This window comes from Anser anser, assembly GCF_964211835.1.
Source record: "Anser anser genome assembly, chromosome: 11".
Classification (NCBI taxonomy): Eukaryota; Metazoa; Chordata; class Aves; order Anseriformes; family Anatidae; genus Anser; species Anser anser.
In genome coordinates, this window is record NC_139732.1 from 21104097 (window position 1) to 21127785 (window position 23689).

The window sequence follows — 23689 nt, forward strand, 5'->3', positions numbered from 1 at the left end:
TTTCCCCTCCAGCGGCTGGGGTGGCTACTCCAGCCCCGTAGCCCCACCGCAACACCACGATGTCGCTCCCCATTGTCAGCACACATGCTAAAAAAAGCCTGCATCATGCTGGGTTTGATCCTGGGTTACCCAAAGGATGTTTTTTGCCTTCTAACCTTATGCTGAGCACTGTCTCCTTGTCCCAGCACAGTTCATAAATCCTCTCACGGAGAAATGCTCAGCTCTCTGCAGACAATAGAGTCTTTCAGGCCAGGAGTGTTTATTTGCTGTCCCTGATTCGAGACAGTGATCGGGACTGTGGACAATAAATGTCGAGCCCTGACATTCGCAGTTTTATACAAAGATCAGTTGAGAAATTAGGGCAGGTTGCTCTTATGGCTGCTCCCTCCTCACGTTAACCCCTCCCGTCTGCTCTCAGGGTCTGCTGGGGACACGGGCATTCCCATCCAATGTCCAGCAAGCTGTGTAGGGTAGGATGCTCCTTGCACTTCAGTGGGGTACCCTTTCTTCACCCCCATGCACTCCACATTGCTCCCTGCCCAGGAGTCTGCTGCAGGGAAATGGAAGCAAGAATTTCGTTGTTAGGGAACACGAGGCTCCATCAGACTGCTAGAATCCCAGAAAGCTAGAAGATAACTCATACAGACCTCACAGCAGCCTCCTTTCCTCTCCATATCCCATAATTATCCTCAATATTCTTTTTTTTTTTTCAAGTACATATGCGTATGTGCATGTGCATGTACTCATGTAACGATAATTGCAGTGTTTTATAAATTTCCATTTTCCATTCCCGTCTAATGACTTTTTACAGGCAATGTAATTACCTGTTCTTTTTATTGTTATTGTAATGATTCAAACATGAATATCCCAAAAGTTTAGTCCAGCTAAAGAAATGGCTGCTGTAAAATTCTATATATATTTTGTCCGCATAGCTTTAAATTAATCCATTTTTATTAGGGTGTTTGGCAAAAAAATTAATCGGAAACTGAGTCCAAACAGATTAGGATTTATTGCAACTCTGTAACTCTGAAGAGTGACTTGATGGATTTAAACCATTTTTACAATAAAAAAAATAATAAAGCAAACAAATTATCCTGGCTTAAAAGCTGGAAAACCATTCTCCCTTCTCGTGCTCTGCAATTTGAACCAGCTGAGATGATAAACTCCAACTCTCGAGTCTTTCAGCGAGGAAGACTGATGAACTCTGACCAGGCGGCGTTTGGGAACTGGGCTCTCTGCAGCTGCGAGGTCTCCCCACGTCCCCACAGTTGCCGCTCGGCGTCACAGCGCAGCTCCCCCAGGACCCGCGGCCGAGCAGCCGGATGCTCTGCGGGCAGCACCTCAGGCCAGGAGGGCGGTCGTGGATTGCTTTTTTTCCAGGGGGGCTGTTAATCAAATGTGCAGCAAGGCATCGAAGCTTAGCAATAAGCACTCTAAGCCTCAAGGGTCTAAACTACTCCTTCCCAACCTCTGTAAATACGACATAATTTTGTGTCCCTTCTATTTCCCTCGGGTCTTTTGTGTTCTTTTCTTTGTGTGGAAAAGCAAACCCAGTTAAAGCAAGGAGAGGTCCTGTAATTTCTGGTGCCTGTCCGTGTCCCGCCTCGATGAAAGCTCTTTCTGGAGGTAAGTCAGCGGTGCAGAGGACTCCCAGCACTGCCTGTGGTCGCAACGGGCTGGACAAGTGTTAATTAATCCTCTGCTCCTTTGGAGGAATGTTTTCCAAGACTCATTTTACATGCTTTAAATCAAAGCACAGAGAGTTCCCTTTGTATGCTTTGATAAATGCTTTCTTATTATTTATATTACCATGGTGTTCAGAGGCCTCGGGAGAGATCGGGGCCCTATTGCAATAGGTGCTTTACAAAACCCCCCTGAGCAGCTGACAGTTTAAACAGATAAGGCAAAAATCAGAGATAGGGAAATACAGGGAAGTGACTTTTCTAAATTATAGTGAGGCTGGGAGCAGATCTCTGTCCCTGTCATCTTGGTCACCCCATGGTCAAGCTAAGACAAGACCCAGGTGGCAGAGGCATGTGTGTTTGTGACCACAATGCCTCCACAAAAATCATTCCTCTTCCTCAGATGTTGGCTTCAATGCTTCACTGGAAACCCCTCTGGGGAAAACCAGGTCTTGCAGTGACGTTCAGTGGGAGATAAAATTCAGGAGCTACAGGGACAGAGCATGCGGGCATAGTGAGGAAGGAGAAATGATTTTACAGCAAACTGGGAGCCACCCTGCTCACCACGTTCCCCAGAATATCTCATTTAAGCAGATCTTCAAGACTATAGCGCCTTTCATCCAATTCATTTAGGCTGACTTTATGGATTTTTCCACCTTAGGAGAACTAGGAAACATTTTCCACACTCCCTGGGCAGTCCTTCAGCCAGTAAATGGTCACACAGCTTCTTCTTGCCCGAAGGCAGCTGCCTGTCCCTTGTCTGCAAGCAGTGTGACTTGGACTGCCTCGTGCTGTAACTGCTTTTTGTTGCGCAAACGAGTGAATCCAGTCACTCAGACCTCACTGGGGATCTGGTCTTCATAAAGGAGCACAAGGTCATTTATAATAACTGGAAGGGGCTGACCCACATGCAATATGTGAAATCCCAGTGTACATGTACATCTGGCCATCCTGGTTTTTTAAATGATGTATTTTCCTCCTTCCCCCCGCCACGTTGTCCATTATTCTGATCAGTGTGGACAAGACAAATAGCACCACACACCAATGCGTCTCTGTCAGAGGACGGAAGCGGTAACGAATGCTGCAAATGCCTTCTCAGAAGTCACTGTTGACCTTACTACTAACACAGACGTTTCTGATTCAAGAGGCGACTCCCTCTGTGCTCCATGAGTTCACAATTCCTGTATTTGCTTGGTTATTTTTCTTTATCTCCCTGCTTTTTCTGCTAACTTCTTCCATCGGCAATGGCCATCACTCACTGGGTCAGCCCAAGCCAATCTGAATCGGAGCATTGGCAGCACTTCGCTTATTAGTCAGCCAACTCATGGGATCCTGGCAACCTTTTTCTCTTTATAAGGATAGGGTCCAAGCTGCTCTTTGATGTTGTCAAACCATGACTTCCACTGGTCTCCCTGCTGATTTCTTTGCTCTTTCTCCCTGGGAGTAGAAAGCCACAGGGAAGCATTTAGTGTTGTATCAGGCATCGCGCCAATACGGTTTCAAGTCTTTGTTACTGTGCGGAGCAGACAGCCTGTCCGGTCCTGGATCTATAAGAGGGATGCTTTCATCTTATAAGAATGCCCTGTGTTTCTGTTGTTCAGGTTGTTCCACCTATAGAGCCCATCCAGGCAACCCCTGTAACAGTCAGTCTTCCTGAAATCCAAATAACAAAAATCTAAGTCAAACACAGAGTTCAAAGTTTACCCAGAATTTATGTTTTATGGATTCAGAAACATAGAGGACAAAGTGAAATCTGCATTTCTGATGGGGTATTGATTTATTTCTACTCCATTTGCCTCCTAAGGCTTGAAATATGTGGACAAAAAGGAGTCATTCTCCATATCTGAGGCAACACGAGTGAAATTCTGGCCCCTGTTAAAGTCAATGGCAAAACTCCCATTGACTATGGTGGGGCCAGCATTTCACCCCATGATTTCTCATCTTGCTTTATTTTATTGACCTTTCTCGTGAATACTAGCGAAATGCAAATATTTTTTTCCAGCACAAGTCTTTGTACTCTATGAACTCTGCTGGATCCAAAGTACTTCATATGTATATAAGAAAAACAGTTGAAAACAAAAGAGAGAAGAGATAACCGTGCAAATAATGATCTCCGCAATCTATAAAAAATGGCCACATTCAAAAACATATAGTGGTTTAAATGGTCAGAATAAATAAAACAGGCCTAATGTTTGCACCATGAAGAGCATTCTTAAGCCTGGATGGTATGGACCACACTTCTTGGGAACGCAGATCACCTCCAAGGCCACCTCAGCTTGGCTCTGTGGTGGCCATGAAGTCACAGACACTTCAATATCATCGGAGAGTGTACAAAGCTGAAGGAATCCATCACTTCTGAGCTGAGGCGATGGAGGAGGATTCCATTCTTTCGGCTTTATTTTGGTGAACTCTTCACACTGGAAAAAATGGATATTTCTTTCTCTGTGGGTTCAGTCTTAACATGGAGTGAATAAAAACAGCTGATTTCAGAGAAAAAGAATTACCCTCCTTGCTTTCTCCCAAACTCTTGTCTCATCCTTCAAATACTTTAGAATAATCCCCTCTGTTTTGCCACTATGAATCCAGGAAAACTTCACATTTCATGAAATTATTTTGTTGTTTTCTGGAAAAGCTCACTTGCAGTACAGAATTGTCATTGCTCTTTTACACTTTTCACAGTACTCGTCCCTTGTGCACCAACCCCAGATTTTCACTACAAACTTTACAACCAGGATCCAATGTAATATGAAAGGGCTGTGATGAACCAGGTACTCAGGCAGCACCACTGGAAGAGACCTTCCATCGGTATGGAAATGACAGGTATTTGCAATCAATTTGCACTATTTAGACAGTCATGAAAACAGCAGAAGGAGGAGAGCCTCAATAAAATGTTCTTGGTTTTACAACAAGCAAACAGAGGCACAAGAAGCCATATAAGTGACAAGTGAATTAAGGCAGCTGTGGTGGGAAGAAAGCAGAACTCTTGACTCTTAAAGCTGACATAGTATTATACCCAACACCTCAGTACGATAGAGAAGGCAGAAAAGACAAAAGCCCAACAGTTTGGATACTTTGATATTGCTCCCAGTGCAGAACAAGAGCAGAAAGCTTCTCCCAATCCAGTCTTCATTTTCATCCACTGCCCCGGTGCTTTTCAGCACTTAAATCCACAATCAATCTCACTTTTGCAGGATGTATAATCCAAGGACCATCGTGTGTAGTGCTGCTGTAAGAACTTTCCTTTGCAACCAAATAAAAATCAGGCTACATTTTAAATGCTTCAGGCTTACATTTTCTCCCTTTACACTTATTTTGTTTCTCAATATGCTTAAAAAAAAAAAAAACACAACAAAGAAATTGCAATCATCTCATGGTTCATGTTTTGATGCCTCGTGGACCACCAGTGGTTTGCAGACCACAGGGTGAGTAATGGTGCACGAGAGCCCATTGCATGTTAAGTCCTCTGCTCTGACTCCTTCTGCCAAAGGAACTCTGTTCACACCAGCGTATTCGTCCATGCTTTGTCAGACCTAATTCTGCCTGATTTGAGTTATGAAGCTTCCATCATGTCTTTGGGGAAAATTATTTCACTGTTTGCCATGTCTCTCAGGCCAGAATGTGGACTCGTGAAGCCTGCGGTGTGTATTTAGTAGAAGAGCACTTTGAAATTAATAAGGTTGAGGAAACAGGGCCAAAATTCTGTCCTCAGCCTCACTGGTGTGGTGCTTGTTAGAGCAGAGAGGAGCCGCCTGAGTGACAACGGATGGAGGGTGGGGGACTTCTATGAGGGTTGATGCATCACTGAATGTGCTTTTCCCAAAGACCTTTGGGAAATCCTTTGACCTTAATCACCCCAGCTGGGAAACCGAATAAACCATCAGGACCTTGCTAAAAAGCCAGCTCCTGCACTTAAATCAGTGTTACCACTTACATAAATAACAAACAAATCATATGATTTGGGCCCTATTTCCTGGCTGGAAGGATCGTGAAGACTGATCACTCACACAGAGCAAATTTTACACCAGTTTTGCTTTATAACAAGTGCTGTATTGGACTTGTGAACTTGGGTTAACAATATTGTTCTTTCTGAAAATATTAGCGCTCACTCAAATGCTTCAGACAAACATCCTATGAAGACTTAGTGGCCTCAGCTTGTTTGACTTGGAATCGGACTTGATTTCTAATTAGCCAATCTTCAGCACTCTGTCAGAAAATGCAACGAGCTGCCAATTTTCACACCTTAGCCCAAAAAAAGATCCCAATAAAAATCTGAAGAAAAATGGCCTATCACTTCTACTACTAGGAAATTCCCAATATGTTCAAGGCTCTTCTCTATTCATGCACATATGCATGCAAACATTCACTTATATGTATATTCCTATGCACTCACAACTAATATCCAAATCTTTATATGAGCTTAAAGAGCCCAAAGTAAGAATATTTTCTTAATTTACTACAATTTTCCATAGACAAGGAAAGAAAAGTTTCAAGTATTTGAACAAGCCTCGACCATTTAAAATAACCAATGCAAACCAGCATTTTAGCTGTTTAAATCAAAACACATGCACTGATGTTTTTATAATAAAAAATCAATAGGGAAATGAAATAAAATCAAGAGTGTATAAAGCATGCTGAAATATAAGCTATCAAACAGCTGTTTCAGTCAAACATAGAAGTGGTACAAGTAGCATAGCTCAACAGAGTTGAAACTGCGCTCATCAGTATTTTATAGGCCTTTCAAAAATTCCATTGCAAGTCCCAAATGTATCCATAGCATTTTGGTTCCAAATTTTGTTCATTTGGATTAATTGTCAGTCATTTTCCACAGCCTTCAAACCTCAGATGTAAGCAGCTTCTAAGGGGACACCAAAGTACAACCACTTGAGTGGGGAAAAAAAAAAAAAAGGTTTTGCTTGAGAAATGGCTCAGTAGTTTGGGTCTATCACAAATTAATTCAAACTTAACTCAGATCCAGCTTAGAGGGAATCCTTGAGGGTGTTGACCATGTCACAGATATCATGCGTTGTCCCCTTCTACAAATGTACATGAGAAGGAGCAGCCCCTACTGCTCTGTACTCTGATCCTTCTTCTTTGCAGTTGTTTGGAGGAGTAACCTTTTCACCACAGAGATTAAAAATCTGAAACCCATTTAAAAAAAAAAAAGTATTACTCCTCAAATGGTTAATTTTCATGGAGGTTACTTCTCTACCTAGAGGTTATTTTACCCCTGGGAACCAGAATAAGCTAACATGTTGTTTTATGGAAAATGGTAGAAATGGAGACTAAATAGCAAAATTTATGCTCTTAATGGTGTTGGCATACCCAGAAACGTCTCCATCTCAGTTTTGTTTCACATTTTCAGGTACGGTTCTGTCTTCTTTTCTACCACTAATAGTGTTCAGATACAAGGGAAAATATTGTTCGCTGTCAGCCACAGTGGTTGTACAGCTTCACAAGCCCATATACTTTACGTGCCTATAAATCGCCTTATGGGGACCTCTTGACACTTATTCAGAGCATCTGGTACAAGAAAAGACAGTGGGTTTTAGTCCTGAAGACCTTTTTCAGCTGTTACAGATCTCCTACCTCCAGCAAATTCCAACTGACTTCAAGAAAAATTGGCCAATTAAAGTCTAGGTGAGAACTCCCAGATTTGGCCAATACTAATAAAATTATAGAAACGTGATTTGCTTCCTCAGCTAATAGTTTCCTTAAAGGGACTACCACATGCCACCACCTTTCTCTAACATCTCCCTGCAGGCCAGACCTGGCTCCCCTTCTTGCAATTCCTACTCTAATAGATGTCAATGGCAGTCACGTCTGCTAAGGATTATTTGCATTCTTTACACAAGCAAGACTCTTCTTTGAGCCCTCATCTTTAAATTCCTCTTTACGAAGGTTTTCACTCATATCACGATCCATTAACTAAGCCATATGTAGGATTCTCCATCCAGAACTATTCCACTCCCAGAAACACAACTGCCAGGGAGAAATGAATATTTGGATCCATTCCTGTTTTCCTTTCTGGCTGTTTATTTAACACCGGAAAGATTATTGAAGATGTTATCTCAGAGAGAGTTCACTGGGGCATTTTTCTGTGACTGTATTATTGCAAGCACAGTCGGCTGGCTCTTATCTTCAGCTAATTAAGGTGCATTAAGCAGGCAAAATTGATCAAACGTGCACTGACCGTAATTTCGTTTGAGCTTTTTTGGTAATGTAAACATGCTATTTCTTGCATCTTTTGTTCAATTTGAAATGGCTCTGCTTTGCTTCCTCTACCTATAAACTAGAGAGGTTTCATTGGGGAAAGGGCTGTTTGTGTGTCTGAAACTCCGTTCTTCACAACCACTAACACGTATGTAAGATGGTGTAATACAAAAAGGTCCACATGTCCCCCATCAAAAGCTCTGTAGAAATCCACAGCAAGTGTAAAATCCCTGCTAGGAGAAGAGCAAAGTATTTATAAACTGATAGGAATGCCCAGATGGGACTAAGCCACGATTTACAATCCAGACTCCTGCGGAAAACAGCTTTTCTCCACCCCAGTCTCCCCAGAGACTCCTGTCCGTTTGAGAAGAGGAAATACGTATTTGCCACTCCAGATATGGCTATTTGTGGTCACTCAAAGCTGCCAGGGCTGCCACAGATTGGGAAGCATTTTTGGTGCCCCTCAGAGCTCCATCAGTGCCTGGTCCAGCCGTTCTGATGCTTCACCGTGGGATTAACCCATGCAGTAAGGAAACATGGGATTAACTCTATTAAAATGACATAAATAATATGCAAATAATGTCAAGCAGACTTTAAGACATACCTCAATGTCACCTTTTGGATACATAATGTTTAACTGTACAATTATTATTATTTTTTTTTTGCTGCATTTTCAGCATTTTTAACAGACCGAGGCTGAATTTCATGGTCTGTTGGTAATTTGTATGCATTGTTACCACTCAATGATCGTATTATTTCTGGTGACCCCACTTGAACTTGCTTCCCTTGAGTCCATGGTGGGTCCAGGAGGCGAGGGCTTGGTTTACTGCAATGAGCCCTCAGTGGGACTACACCTTTGGACCACCCAGGAACAGCAACAAGCTGAGCACAGCTGCCCATGTGTTTCATAGCATTGCTCATATCTGGAGCCCACCTGCGCTCCTTGACCCATACTGTGGCTTCCTGTTCATTGCTGGTCTCATTCAGACCCGCTGTGCCCCCGCGGTTTAGCTCACAGGTACCTCAGAGACCTCACCTCTTTCTCCCTCCCTCTCCTCACAAAATCCACTGCAGAGGTGGAGCTGACTTTATTTAACCGAGAGCAACTAAATGCAGGTGGTGTAAATGTGGCGGGCTTTGCTGGAAGCCATGGGAACTCCCATGCCAATTTGCATTCTCCAAGAGTCTGGCCCAGGATGTTTTCTATTTTAATTTTTATGTCTGCACCTAACCCTCCAGTTGGATGTATTTTAAAGTAAACAACATTGATAAATAAAAGCTTGTGCATTTCCCAGTCATCCCAGAGCATTTCTGTTCCTCCGTCCTTGCTTCCCTCCTCCTGGTCTTTTACTGCTTGTTACAGATACAACAAATAAATATGCAGCCAGCATCTCAAGTTTCCTCTTGCTCAGTCGATTCATCCTGAAATCTGGTTTTTGAATGGCCTTCTTCTAAGAGAAGAAGTGCCAAAACAGAGAATTTAGGTTCTTGGGTGGAAAACTCCTGATGCAGGACTTTTCACCCCAAATTAGTCATCAATCATCAACAGCCGCGTACATTTTACTCTGACCTTGGGCTTTGCTGGAGCCAAAATTTAAAGGCTTAACTGGCAGGATGGGAACAGAAACACTCAACTGAACAGCAGCCAGCAAGTAGCCCTGTGATTTCTTCTGGATCTGGATGGTGGAAACAAGGGGGGAGAGTGCCCATGTTCCAGGTGGAGGTAGAGGGGTTATGGAGCCAGGGCTGCCTTCCCTGTCAACTCTCATGATGCTCACCTTCTCTGGCCTCCTACACCACCAGCTCCACACTGTGTGCTTAGGCCCTTTTCCGAATCTGTGACTTCAAGAGAATTCACCTTAGCTTGAAGCCCTGGCCTTTGATCTTGGTAACCAAGGTCTTTATTTAAGATGGTAATTAACTGAATTTAGTAATGGAAAGATTTTTGAACTTAACGGGCCTGTAAGTGTTTGAAAAGCACTGTTTTTTTTTAAATTTATAAATCTCACCCTTTTCCCACTTTGTGAAACTATTTTCTGTTCATCCTTTTCATTAAAGACCTCAGACTGAAATGCTGGGACTTGTGACTTGGGAAGCATATGGATTTTACAGCCCATGCAAACCAAAAGCCGAGGCATTCATCCACACAGACCATTTGTTTATTGTCCCAGCAATGGGACTTTTTGGCTCAGCAGCCATCACAGGACAGGTTCCAGACTCACAGCTTTTCAGCCTCTCACTGTGTGTCCCAGCTGCATCAAGACCCTGGCAGGTCTAATTCTTCTCCAACAGCCACCTTCCCTCACTTAAAAGAAGCCTGGGGATCGTCAGGCTTTGGTTCATTTCCAAAGCCTATTAATTGAACCTGCAGGGCTTGGTTCTCCTAACACACAAGGAGCCCAAATCTGGAAGCTTCACACAGCTGCTCTGATTATTGCAAATGCAGAGCACATGCCAGTCTTACATCTCTACATGGGAAATAAGGGACTATTCCCAGCCCTGAGGGACTCAAATGGGTAATTTTTTTTTTTTAAGAAGGTCTCATTGAGTGCATGTTTCCTGGCTCTGAAGGAATTATTCCTGCACAGAAACTGTGTTTGTGTCCAAACAGAGCTGTGGAAAGGGTGGGGTGAGAAAGAAGCTTGCCTCAGAGGCCGGCTGAATAAAGGGAGACTTTCTCACACCCGGACATCTGCTGCCCAGAGTCCATCCGTCTCTGGCCATAACCAGAGAGAGCACATGGTGATGGGAGCACCCAGGGCCAGGGGGCAAAGGGACAGGAACTAGTTGCCTAAAATGGCCCTTTTGATGCAACATGTGGCAGCTCAAACATGAAATGTCCTGAGGGCAGCAGAGAAGCTCCTGAGGGCCTTGCCCACCTCAGAGCTTCCTGTAGCTGTGCTCTTTTTTTTTTTCCTTCTTCCAGGCACACAGGGGAAATAGAATTAGGTTTTACATCAGGGCTTCTCCTGAGGCACTGCTGGAGAGTTGAAGCTTCTGCAGACACTGAGTGAAACAGTCCCTTACCAGGCATCCTGCTCTTTCCAAAGAATCTGTTTTGTGGATGAAGGCCAATATCTCCTGCCTCTGTGCCTCCTTTGTGTTTGCCCAGTTTGAGTAGTGGCCATCTCTTTTCTGTTTATCTTCCTTGGCTGGGGATTTTGAGCCTCTATGATTCCAGCCAGCCTTCAGACAGCAGCTGAAGTCAGCAACCCCCAAGTAGCTGTTTAATGTGGTTTGAGATGTCCTCAGGGGTCTCCCTGACCAAACAGTTACTCCTAAAGGATACGGATCTCACACAGGTTCTGTATCAAGTTTGGCAGCCCCATGTAGGTGTCTCAGACACTTCAGGATGTCTCAATGCAATATACTCAAGCCCAACTATATATGGCTGTGTCAAGGTCAATCCCCCATGGCCCTGCTTGGGCATTGTTGTGTCCATAACTCCTTACAAGACATGTTTCACCTTCCAGGCACTCTGCTTAACTCTGAAAAACTAGAGGTTCCCCTCATGAACACTAATTTCACTGAATGGAAAGGGGATGAGGAGCAGGCTCAGCCTCGGCCTACAGCTGCTGTAAGTATGCAAGCTGTCCCCAACAGCTTCTGCCCAGGTAGAACCAGTTCCCACAGATGACAGGAAGGCAGGGAGCAGAAGGGAACAAGCACACAGAAAGCCATTTGTCTGAAAACTGGGACACACTGACTGCAAATATTTTGCAACATTCACTCAGCCCTAATAGGAACTCACACATTCCTTGAAATGGGCTATTCATTATACCACAGCTAGTAAAAAAGAAGGGATTTTTTTTCCCCCTAGCCCTTAAACATATGATTTTGAGCTCCAACAAGGACTTTACGAAGTTCACATGGAGAAACTTCAACTGCAGCGTGCCCTGCCTTCAGCCATGTGCCGGCTGGGGGCACTTGCTTGGGGCTCAGCAGGCCCAGTGCAGGCCTGTGTTCATGGGCCCCTTGTGCCTAGGAAGCTGTGCCAAAGCCATGAGCTTTTATTAGCACTAACTTTCCATTTAGTCGGGAGGGACCGTTCCATTTGCTTCCCCTACAGTATAGCACTGGCTCCACCTCAACATTTGCACCTTATAAAGTGTTGTCATGACCCGACTAGAGCAGTTTATACAAGGCCCTTCAAGATCCCCAGTAATGAAGAGTAAATAACTGAGGAAAGCTTTCTCTCACTTTGCAGCTTTCTTTCAGTCTCAAAAGAAATAAAACAACTTACTTAACAGCATTCTTTAATCTTTTGCACCAGTGGCCTCCTTTATAGGGTGTTATACAGAGCCAGTGTAAATCCAACCTCTGTAATGGGGTCAGTGTTTCTCAACAGGTGTTGGGTGGATACAGCCTAAGATCTATTTTTTCAATAAATGTCAAGCCAGAAAGCTTGCTGTTCATACACAGGCAGCTTTAACATGTGGTTCTCTCACACGCTCACCCCTCCCCAGTACCCCCTTCCCAATCTTTTTTTCCCCAGCAGCCCACCAAGGCCTCCAATTTAATAAAGGAAAGCAGTGAATGCCCACTGCCCAGCGGTAGGAGCTAGAGCCGCTGAGCTTCAGGCACAGACTGCAGAAAGGATTAAAGGAATCCATTTGCTGGAAACAAATCTTTCCTTCTGCTCTCTTTCCACCAAGGGGCTGCAAAACAAACTACTGGGGCAGGGGAGGTACAGCAGAAACTACTGGCTCGCCCAAAAAGACTTGCTGCATGATTTGGAAGTAGGCCCGGGCCTGATCCTGAGGCTCTTAATTATTCTTTTGCTAAGGCAAAATGCTCTTCAGAGCCAGCAGAAAGCTCACCTGTGTAAGGATGATGTTAGTGGGCCCACAGCCATCGAGTTTCATCCTGAACCAAGTTTGTTGACCAACAGATTCCTTCCAGCAGGGGCACAATTTTACATCTCCTGTGCAACTGTGCAGCAAAACATACCACAGTGAAACATGACAATTAGTTACAAAATTAGCTCCTGGATAAGCAAGTTATTTAAATAACACATCATTAATGCCCATGCATACGACCAGTATTTTCTATGGATCATCTTATATTTATATTTAAATGAAAGTATTTAAGTCTTCAGATGAGTCTTCTTTGAATCAAGCTAATGTTCCTTCACTGGTGATTGCCAGGTAATTAGTAATAAAACAGGTCCCTCAGGACTGCTGCTGCTTCCCTGGTGCCAGAACATGCTGGGCTCCCCATTTCCCTGCATGTCCATGCAAAGTATGGGTCCAGAGCACAAAGCCTGCTTCGCAATATTTACTTGTGGTGTGGCAGACTGTGCTGCCTCCCTGCTTTCTTATCCGAATAAGATAGGGAAATTAATGCAAAAATATTTCCCTGAGTATTCATACAAATCTGTGGGCAAAAATAATATAAAAATCACACTTTGTAGTTACTTGGCTTATTCAAAGTATTTCCTTATGTACTTACTTTAAGCATGGTTCTTAAGTCTTTTAATAAAAACACTTCAATATCTAAACAAATCCTTAGGCACTTGGCTTAATAAGAGGCTATAAGAATTGAAATATACTGAAAATATTTGTGGAAAGCAATTTGCAAGGTATTATAGAAACCAGACCTTAAAACATTTGCATGTTCAAGTGTCCTTGCTAGCTTTTTTTTTTTTTTTACTAAAAAAGTATATGTGGTTGTCAAAAGTGAACAAAGTTCTAATTTCAATATTTCTGAACAAACATGGGGGCTGATGGAATAAGATATCCAGATAAATTGCTATCAATCAAAATAGCAGAACAGATATGAGGGTATTGAGAACTGTTCAGATATTCCATGAGCCAATAGAAAAGCACATTTCAAGAAATCTTAGATATTTGTTAATTTTTATGTGGTGGTGGACATAAAATTACCAGTGGTATTTAGCAAATAAAAACCCCTTTTGTTTATATCAGTTTTGATTATAATGGTATTTTGTGGCTGCCAATCCAGCTTTGTCTGGCTAGATGTTAGTCAGTTAAAAAAGGAGTTTCTTTCTGTTCTGTTTTTATTTGGTAAACCAGAAACCAACTTACTCATTATACATTCTGAAAACAGTTTTACTAATCTCAGTCAAGTACTGCAAACATTTATATACATTTTAGGAGTATGAAAATGGGTTATGTACAGTAAAGCACAGGATCCTTTGGACTAGTGGAAGGTGGCATTTTCTATGTTTTCTTTTTTAATCCAGTTTGAATAGTCAAAACACTAAGAGTGGATATCTACCATTGTTTTTGTATTGATGCTGCTCAGCTCCTGTGGGGTTGGATCTTGTCTCTATAGTAGACAGAGTTGCAGTAGAATAGAATGTAATCCAAGGATTGGTATACTTTCACATAGATTAGGACAAAAACATGGACAGAGCAACAATGAGGTAAATAACAGCTGTAGGAGCAAGCCTTATCAATAACTTCCAAGAATGTTTGGACAATGCCAAAATCAGGAAGGACCTCCATCTAAATATTTTCATGCTTGAGTAATGATGAAAACAAATGATTTCTGATGAAAAACAATAAGATATTTGAAGTTAAATTGGATTATTAGGCTGTCTATTATGCTGTTGTGAATATATTTTTTCCCCAATAAAATTATGTTTTGACTAAGAACTTAGTCTTGATCAGAAGACTACAGAATTTCAGGAGGCACAAGAAAATACAAATAATTCTGACAATGCAGTGGGATACTATTACTTTTAGATTTAAAATAAACACATTGTTTAGAATAAGACATTTTCAAGATTCAGGAAAAGATTAAAATGCCAGAGATATGATACCTATATGCTTCAAGTGAAACTGTCTTTGCAAGGAAAGAAGTGATGTAATTAGTGACTCACCTTGCAAAGGAGGAGCTAACGGGAGAATTCAAGCAAATTTTAACAAACCAAATGGAGATATTTACACCAAAGAAAAGTATTCCACAGATATTTGATCTTGCAATTACATTAAGGTTCAGAGAGCTGGGCAATAGGTGCTAAGGGTGATTGTACTAGGATACAGCCTGGGCAAGAGGTGCCACATAAACCATTAATGTATTATGTGACTATTTAAATTTGAAGAATAAAAACCAACATGGCCTTATCTTTATATCCTGCCTCTGTTAGCAGCCAACACTTACTGGTTAGGGAAAAAGGTTAAAAACCAAGGACAGGAACAGAATGATCCTTTCCCTGGTTTGTCCTTCCAACTCCCAGCAGCTTAGGAACAAAGCAAACCAGACATTGCATCCAGACTCCCATGTTCAGTAGCCACCAGTGAACTTATCCACCATTAATTTGTCTAATCCCTTCCTGAATGCATTCTTTTGGCCCCCAAGACATTGTGGCAGAGATGCTGAATAAATATGATCTCTGGATATTTGCTGAGATTTTGCAAGCATAAAACAAACAGTAACATTGGATTAAGTCGTGATTGTGCAACCCAATCTCCCATGTATCTCAATGGGAGTTGCAGCTCTTCAGCTTCATTTGCAGTTTGGCTTTTCTGTAGGACAGGGGCTGTTTGTTCCTCACAGGTTTGAGAAACACTGAGCTGGCATCACCGGGAAGGAAAAATGGAGCTCAGTTCCGTATAGAACTTGGGCATTGGCACATTGTTACCCCAAGGATGTGTTTGTTAAAAAATGGAAAAATGTTTTCCTGAAAGTTACTCATGCATTTACAAACTTTTGCCACAAAATCAAAATGCTACTGTAAATACAAAAATTGAAAAGTGACTAAGAAAACCCACATCTCTTGGTTTTCATTGGAAATATGTAAAAAGTTTGTAAGCTTTTAATTAAAAAAAGAAGGCAGCCAACACAGACACATTTTGGAGAAACTCACTGTATTAAAGCCTGTAATTTTGGTTAACTAGTTGTTTGGAGAATATTTTCAGGCAACCCAAGTAAGAAACATCTTTGCCTTTTTTTTTTTTTTACTTCCTTACAGGAATCAAACCCTTTGACAGTATCATAGAATTTTCTTTCAACCAAGAAAGTAGTTCTGCTTTCAGGTGTTGGGACAGCCATAGCTCAAATGCAAAAGCACCTCTGAAACTAATAATTATACAGCTCAGACTTGCTCTATGTGCATTTTCATTTGAGATTTAAAGAGAAATTGTTTTTAATCTCTAAGCATAGAGATTCAAGTTACAGAGGATGTAAACAGCCATATGTGAAGATTATTCCCAAGTTCAATACTAGCATCATTAGTATTTGGTAAGCTCTTGAGCCAAAGATACCTTTATTTTATTCATTTTATAACACCCTAATTCCTTCCCTTGTAATACCCTAGTCCATTGATTAAAGTTCTGCCATGTTATCTATCATCACAAAATTAGTGTTAAGACCAAAGTAGTGACAAACCTAATTCTCAGAAAATCTTTCACATTTCAGAGTTTGAATAGAGATCTGAAGTATTAGAAAATATAACACAAATTGTTTCGACATGTGAGCATCTAACTGCCATATACACGAGGACAAACATTACTAGTGATGGCAAGACCTGGATGGTCTAAGATGTCATTATCACTAGATACCTTCACCAAATAATCACAAAATAAAATAAATTTTCAGCTTTGTTTTGGCACTTAGAGGGGACCTTCTGGCAGAAGAGACAGAATAAAATTTCAGCCACTGTGAGATGGAATAAGATCCAAAAGTGTGTAGCTATCAGGTCTGGTCGCATACTTTTATTCCAAAGCATGATCTTTAATAATCAAAGGCTCTGAGTAGGGCAATTGGCTCCAGCACAGCTTCTGGTGACATGTTTGTAAGATTTTTGGAAATTCTGTGCACCAGAAGTAGGAAACTGATGTGGGATTTACACTGCAAATATGAGAAAAACTTGGAGGGTCCAGAGCTAACTGGGGAACTAGTTAGCTTCTGCTAGGGACAAGAATGGGGAAAAAAAATGAATCTGCAAAGGAAGCTGCATTTCAGAGGTCAGCAGGCATAGGGGTAAAGTAAGAATTGCCAAAAGTCAAGCTGAGTTAGACCTTGCAAAGGATATTAAAATAAACAAAGTTCTATAATCAGAAGAATAAAAGAGAACAAGAAAAGACATGGGTTGGCTGTGCAGTAAGGATGACGCTGAGATTAAAAGAAAGCGCGTATAACTCCCAAATTAAATGAACACATTACACGTGCTTTCAGTGAGAGTGTATGGAATACAGGGTAAAAGCTGGACACTCATAGGAATTAGTGGCTGAAAATGGTTGTTACCACATCTGAGAAGGGAAGAAAACTCAGAGGACTCAATATGCTGAAATCAGTGTACAGAGGGGAAAAAAGGTCACCCAGAAGAGTGGGAAAGCTAGCACAGTCCACTAGTCAGGATAGAAATAAATGCATTCAGCTGGGGTGACCTGAACATTTACACGTGCCTGCTGCTGTCCTCAGTAATCTGAAAAGCTTTAGAAAAAAATGAGTGATTACAAACATCAAGGTAAACACAAAAGGAAGAAAATGTGAAGTGAGTTTACCTGAGCAATTCTAACATGCCATCTTTCCCTGATTTTCTCCATTCTCTGAGCAGAGCTAAAGAAGCATGCAGTGCTTCAGAGGAAGTCCCTGAGTAGCAAAGATGATGGGAGCTGGCACCAGACTGCAACCCAGTAAGAAACCAGCTAAATAGAAACTGATCACATTGTCTGAAACAAATGGTAGGAGGTTACAGGCTGTTCCCAAAGATCAATCATGAGACCAATACAGTGTTGTTCTATCTACCGTAGTACCAAAATTCAGACAAAATTAGACAAAGAACCAAATTTAACCCTAGAGAGCCTCTTCTGTAATGATTAATTCAAGAAAGCACTTAGAAAGAACTAGAGGACCTGGACAATTGGAGTAGTAGAAAAGAGATTTAAGACTTCAAGGTATACAAAAAGTTGAGGAAATGAGTGCAAATTTTCTCAAGTCAGAATTTATCAGTGAGAAAAGACAGACCTGAGGTATATACTCATTCTCAATAAGACTACCAGTTGCTAAAGTGGCTTGATTATGAGAGAGGCAGGGGAACACTAACAAACCAAGAGGAAGACAGGAATGCAATCGTGAAAGATACTGGTCCTCACCTAAAGTTCACCATACCTTCAAGTCACTGATCTGAATGAACGCAGAGGGTGTGGCTGCTCAGTGGAATAGCAATCTTGCCCTCTTCAGTTTGGCAAAGCAGAGACTGAGCAGACAACTATTCCCTGACATTGCATCCAGGGAAACATGCTGGTGAGGACAGAGAACACTCTGGTAAAGAACAGCATCAGCATAAGTGTCGCTTGCTGGCCAGAAAAGCATTTACATGTTCAGAAGGAGCAGAAACAATCTGAGAACATCTAGCTCACTGAATGCAGTGGTCTCTTCACACCGAGTCATTTCCATTGGCAGCAAGAGGCCCTGGAACAAGCTTCCTGCAGAAGTAGTGGAGTAAGGAGCAAAGTAATTAAAAAGCCTAAAGAGACCCCAGAAGTTCTTTGCAGTTCCTTATTTCTGGACCAGTAACTGGAAGCTTTGTCCAGAGCTTATTAAATTGTGCAGAATTTCTTCCATTGCTCTCTGTCAAGGCCAGCATTTTATACCTGTCCATATAACAGCCATCAGGGATCAGGAGGTACTAAATATAGCTATTAAGTAGCCTAGTGCTCTGAAACACTGGGTTTCCATTCCTTCTGAAACTTCTGAAGTCCTCTCCTTCCCACCCCTACTTTTTGAACAGACATATTAACAGAGAACTAGGAATGAGCCATAAATTAATTTTCACGGTTTCTAAGCCAGTTGGCATAAATCATTGCAGCCAAGCTGCTGAGCAAAAGAAACATACATTTAACAGATAATTTTTGTGGAACAGTGATATTTACAGTTTTGAAGAGCTACATAATTTTAGCCTCTAACAAATATTAGAAGGAAAGCTTTACCCTGTTTAACCTCGAGGCACTATCAAGAGCATATTTTTAATGTGTTTTTTTGTTGTTGTTGTTGTTCTGTTTACTCTCCTTTCTAATGTCATCACTAACATTTAAAAGTTTGTAGAGCATTGACATGGGAAATAATGAGAAGATCAGTTTTTAAAGATAGAAAAATCTCTTTCCATTCATATGAAATGTTTTCAAATTAAATAAAGGAGTTTACTCTGAAGTTCACTTTTGGTTTTTCCCAGTTCACATGTCATGAGCAGCCTGTTTCAATGTTTTAAAATTCACATTGTGTGATTTTCAATTGAGATAAAATCTTTTAGAATGAAGTGAACTATGAATAAAATCTCAGGAACACAGGTTTAAGTGATCTTTTTTTGTAAGCTCTGTCCAAGTCAGGATGCTGGATAGTCGCTTCCTGACTCGATAAAGCAATGAAGCACTGTCCCACAGTATATAGACTTAAATACTCACTATAATGAATTGCAGCCCAATATTAAATCTGTGCAATATCCCAAGCTCCAGATATGCTGACCCAATCACAAGACCAATAAATTAAGAAAATGAGAATTTCTCAAGAGAAAACATTTAAGTACTATTTTAACAGTGGAGTCAGGGTAAAAGCTGTCTTTTTGCAATTAAAAGTTGCAATTCATTCTCAGGCTAGAGTTAGATCAATACAATATACCAGACTCCATCATGTTCTAGATGCATAAAACTGAAGACCCAAAAGGAACTATCTGATCATTTGCAAACAACCAGACTCTTGCATTTCACCCCATTCCTCCACTGTTGAGTCCTATAGCTTGTACTTGGTTAAATCATTCCGTGTTCGAGGTATCCCCATCCCTGATATAAGACCACAGAGCTCATTAATTCTGGAGATGAAGCTGCTCTCATGCTGATAGCTTTTTATTTTGTGGAATGACAGTTTTAACACACAAAACCCACCATTGCCTGCACAGGCAGGCACACAAAAAACCAAACCCTGCACCAAAGATTTCTCTATATGGCCAGTTTTGCTGCAGTTAAAGGTCAACCCATAGCTGTGGGATCCCAAGAGCATCCTGATCTTTATCTCTGCCTGAGAAAATGGCAGAACGTAGCACATAAAAACGTGCTTTCTGCGCAATAGGACGAAGCCTGCTTGTTCGATGACTGCAATTTAGGGAACATGCCTTGCATTCTGCCATGGCAGGGACATCATTAACCTTCATTTTTTAAAATCTGTAATTAGGAGTATCAGTCAACTTTCTGTTTTAAAACAGTGTGTTCTCATGAGAGCTCCACAGGTTGTTTGAAATCTGGGCCTCTTCCCAGTATTTTTCAGCCAGTTTCCTGAGCTTGCTGACAGAGCTGTCTGGACGGCCACTGGCTCGCATTCCTCGCAGTCTCTGCTCCAAGCCAGCTTCTTTGGGCCCAATTTCAACAAATACAGACGGACCACCACAATCCAGAGCTCAACGTGGGACTGGCACCACATGCCTTCAAGATATTAAACATAAATCAGCTGTGGTGAGCAGAGACAGATGTGGGCGTTAAGAGAACTGCCAGCTCCATACACTAAATATGGAGTTTTACATAGGGAATGCCAAAGATCGCAGGTCTTTCTTTAATGCAAATTCGGCTGAAGGAGCAAGAACAGCAGCCAATTAAGCAGCTTGCAATAGAAAGCAGGCACTTTCTATTGAATTTGCAGATGGGAGGCCTGGGTTCAAGTCAAGAGAGAGGGCAACACTGCAAAGGCAAGTTGCCTTGCTTGAGACCAAGGAGAAAGAAGTCAGTTCGGTATTACGGTAACACATCCTGGGAGAGCACCATGGTTGGGGACTCCTGTAGTCCTACCGGGGTGTCCAAGCCTCTCTCCCCTGAGTGGGGGAGCACTTTCTCCTCTGAGCCCTCAGAGAAGGGGCAAAAGCAAATCTGTCTCACGAAGCCTGCCTGAAGGGATGGGACTTTGTCAAATATGCTATGAGACATTAGGAGCACGGCATCAGCTTGCTCATTGCTGGAGGCTTCATGGATTTTGTAACCAGCACCAGGAACAACCCTGATTCCATGCCATAATGTAGAAATCTGATAGATAACATTTATGCACATGAATAACTTCATGTGCCTCAGTCCCACTGATGCCAACAGCTTTCTGGCATGAGAAACATAACCCAAAGCATAGGGTATGTATCAATAGTACATGCTCTGAGATGTTACCATTCTGATAATGCATTTTGGTTCCAGCATACTGGCTGGTCTCTATTTGATATCTCACCTGACAGCTCTATCCTGTTTTAAAAAGCATAGATGACAAAGATTAGAAGCCGCTTTCTGTTCCAATGCCTTAGCTAAAGCAGGGCAACATTACAATCAAAGTAAAGCACTAAGCGTTTCATCCAGAAATCGGGATGTTCCACCAGATTCTGCTTGGGAAGTTTACATTGATTACAGACCAGAAACATCTTGTTAAAACTCTGAACCAAGAACGACTCGAGCAGCCAGCAGCTGGCAAATTGCAGAGGTGGACTCTCATGTTAGCATCTTAATACCATTACATCAGGTGGCTTAGAAACACAGAAGTGCTGACACACGCTCCTGACTGCCATTACAACTGACAGCGCTCCACATACAATCAGACCTCGCTTGCAGGATTTCTCCTTCTAGGAAAGTATTGTTACTGCAAAAGATATTGCAGTGAGAGGAAAGTTGACAGTTTTAAGAGCTCTGTCTGCATTCACAGGGCAGAGGTAGCAAGTTTTGCCTCATTGCAAACATTTATGGTGCCAAATTTATCGACAAAGCACCACTACTGGTGTCAGCCCAAAGGTGCTGTTTTGAGTGCACTGTATCTGAGCATCAACACACAACTCCTCACTGAAAAACATTCCTCCATGTTACAGGATTTCAAAGTTTTCCATCAGATTTCTACATTATGGCATGGAACTTAGTAAGAAAGGGGAACTCACATGAAATACTTTTTCCCCCAAAAACAAACATTAAAATTCTTTGGACAGGATGATATTTTATTTCTAAACAGGATTCTACCCCTCCTTCCAAATCTTCACACTCTATTCACCCATTACCAGAATATTTACAAAATATTCAATATGAAGAATAGGAAGTACTCTGCAGAGTGTTAGAAAGGAGGTGTGTTTGGAAACCTTAATCTGTAATTCAACTACTTGCACAGCTCTGTGGCTGATATCAGTGAATGCCCCCTTCCCCCCCCCCAGCAGTGACAGGGTTTCTTGAATTCTCAAGAAGTCAGCAAAAACCATCAAAGGCTTGACTTAATATCTCTTAGCAAAATATTTTTTTCTCTTCGAAGAGGACAGCAAAGATATCCATCCTCAGGAGAGCAAACTGATGATGTATAGGATACATTCTGCTGGCTGGTAGGATAGTGCTATAGATTAGGGTGTTTCTGAACTGGCCAGAAGAATAAATGCTACAACCCTAATGTGTGCCAATATTTTCCTTTTCAATAGCGAGACTATTTAGGACATAAGTTCAGAGTGTTGTTGTGTTGCAGAATTAAGACAGAGGAAAAAAATGTATATTTTCATATATCAGTAAGCTTCGTACATATCCATTCAATAGAAGCCAAATTTTGCAGCCAAGGACATACAAAAAAAAGAGAACAGGATGTTGCTCTAGGGTTCATTACAAAAGGTGAGCCCATCAGCAATATTTCCAAGGAAGTAGATGTTTTCACTGCTTTTATTTTCTGAGAGGCAGCACTTTGCACTCTTGGTGAATTAGGAAGCAAGATAGCAAATTTCTTTTTAGCTGGAAAAAAGGAAAGAGTGGAAGGGGCAGCTCTTTCTTTTCACATAAGAAGAGTAGGAACTTGAAATGATCCCTGCTGTACCTCTCTGCAGCCAGCCTCTCATGAGAGGAGCCTCTCTATTCCATCTCCATTCCAGAACAGTTATCTTTCCTTTATTTTTAGCATTTTCCCTGAACCCAATTTCCCTCCAACAACATAAGCATGTGAGATGCAGGGAATAAGATAAAAATTGTAATATACCCATCAATTTTCTTATCTCTCATTAGAGATAAAGAGAAACAGCTGAAAAGCTGAAATCTTCCCTCACTCTCCTACCAGAAAACAACAAAAAAAAATTAAAACAAAAAAACTCACCCTTTTGAAGGTGTTATTTATTTGTTAGAGTATTACTGCAGCTGGGTTAATGTTGTCAAGACAGACAAAAAAATCATCATAAGAAGAAAGCCTAGAAAATAAAATTTAGGATGTTTAAGTTCTATCTGCAATGCTTATAAAAATAAAGCTACTTCCTTGGAAACAAGAGAGAAGAGAGATGATTTTCTGCATCAGAATGAAAGAAGAAGAGAGAACTGTTACCTGCTTCCTGAGAGCTGGTTTTCAGCAAAACTTGGAAAATATGCCTACCACTAACATAGGAGCAGCCTCAGCTGAGGTGACCCTGCAGCAGCACAACCTCCCCGTAAATCTTTCAGGCAGAAGCTGCAAAGAGCAGCATTGCACAAATTTATAAATACCTCATTTAAATCTAAGCAGCTGGCAATTATGGAGACAGATCAGAAGGGTAATGCCCTCGTTTCCTTCCCCCCCCCCCCCCCCCCCCCCTTTCCTCATTAACATAGCTACATTTAAGGAGCAATTATTTTGCAAACCTGCCCCACCTGCTTTGTCAATAATGCATGTTGATGCCAAGCTCTCACTGTTTGATGAAATTAATTAGTAACAGTGGTGAGCCATGGAAGCAGCTTTGTGGACCTACCAGTGGGGCATGCAGAGGTGATGGACAGTCCTCCCCCTCCCCTCCTCCCACCTAATGCATTTCCAAGCACGAATGTGACACAGGGTGGGCTTGCACAAATAAAAGGCTCTGTCTGGTTAAAAAGACTTATCTGGTTAAAAAT

The 23689-nt window shown here is 41.7% G+C and overlaps 1 long non-coding RNA gene across 2 annotated transcripts; it reads right to left on the minus strand.

Annotated features, from left to right (window-relative positions):
* Window positions 1–990: 990 nt before the first annotated feature.
* On the minus strand, window positions 991–23323 carry LOC310905377. Of its 2 annotated transcripts, XR_014588977.1 has the most exons (4): window positions 23148–23323; window positions 12713–12824; window positions 3941–4099; window positions 991–3335 (listed from the first exon to the last, which is right to left on the minus strand). It is a non-coding gene; the product is annotated as an uncharacterized lncRNA (long non-coding RNA). The 2 variants fall into 2 exon arrangements; XR_014588978.1 differs by lacking the exon at window positions 991–3335 and having other exon boundaries at window positions 3361–4099; window positions 23148–23305.
* Window positions 23324–23689: the final 366 nt, after the last annotated feature.